Raw genomic sequence first — 1,219 nt, 5'->3', positions numbered from 1 at the left:
AAAAAAAACCCTTTAGTTATCTGTATAAGCAAAATGCAGATAGTCATATCATAACAAGTAGATAGTCATGGGAAAAATCACACAACTCTGAGCTAAACCAATAAAATTATTACAATGAAGAACTCTGCAAAATTAAGAGTATAGTATTTTACATAATGATACTTCCAACAGGAAGAGAATCTGGGTGTGGACAAGTTGTAAGGACGAGTTTCTTGGGAGGCTGAGGTGGCAAGATGACTTGAGTCAGGAGTATAAGTCTTATCTGGATTGAGTTCTTGAAGATGAGCAGGATTTTGGGTAGCAGTCGCTGAGTTAGGGTTACTGGGAACTAATCTTCCAGGGTCTGGAATCAGAGACAAGCAGCTTGTGTGTACCAAGGTGGGTGCCTGGCATAAAGTGGCGTTTCTTTAGCCTTCATGTAGACCCCTTGGAACTGGAGTTACAGACAGTTGTAAGTCACCTTTGGGTGCTGGGAACTGAACCTAGGTCCTCTGCAAGAGCAGCCAACACTGTTAACTGCTGAGCCATCTCTCCTGCACTATGAAAGTATTTTTTACACGCACATTTAGTTAACCTGAAAAGAATGATGCAGGAAGAGAATGAGCCCACAACGATCCAAGAAGTGGGCTGACAACTTTTTCTAAAGCTGGATATGGTGGTTCACACCTGTAATTGCAGGATTTGGGTGGCTGAGGCAGGAGGATTGCCTGAAGTTCCAGGCTAGCTTTAGCATCGTCACTTCTGAATTGAAGCATTCCTTCCTGCAGGAGGGAGAGAATGTCATGTAGCATGAAAGGCTTAGGGAATTTACACAACCTAACAAGATTCAGGAAGGTAGAAGTTCTAGGACTTACAAGACTTCTCTCCAAGGTTGTATAAGCAGCCAATAATTGCTGGGTAGATAGAGAAGACTCCCCATGTGGCTAAGCTCCCTAATAAGTTGTTCACTGAGCTTCAGGGATATAGCTCTCCTGAGTCATCACCCATGTTGGGGTGAACTGTAAGATTACATAGCAGCCTTTGAGTCATCCATGTTATTGTAAGTCACCTACATTCTTGTAAGTAACTCAATAAACCTGCTGATTGACTAAGCTAGAGTGAACAGGGAAGGTCATTCTTTGGTCTGTTGTCTGTGATCATCCTAGATGATTAGATGTCCCGCGCTATCTCCTGCCGGCAGGAAAGACGCGGCACACACGGATCCTTCTGCAGTACAAAC

This window comes from Mastomys coucha, unplaced genomic scaffold, assembly GCF_008632895.1.
Source record: "Mastomys coucha isolate ucsf_1 unplaced genomic scaffold, UCSF_Mcou_1 pScaffold22, whole genome shotgun sequence".
Classification (NCBI taxonomy): domain Eukaryota; kingdom Metazoa; phylum Chordata; class Mammalia; order Rodentia; family Muridae; genus Mastomys; species Mastomys coucha.
Note: the sequence above shows the minus strand (reverse complement) of the source record.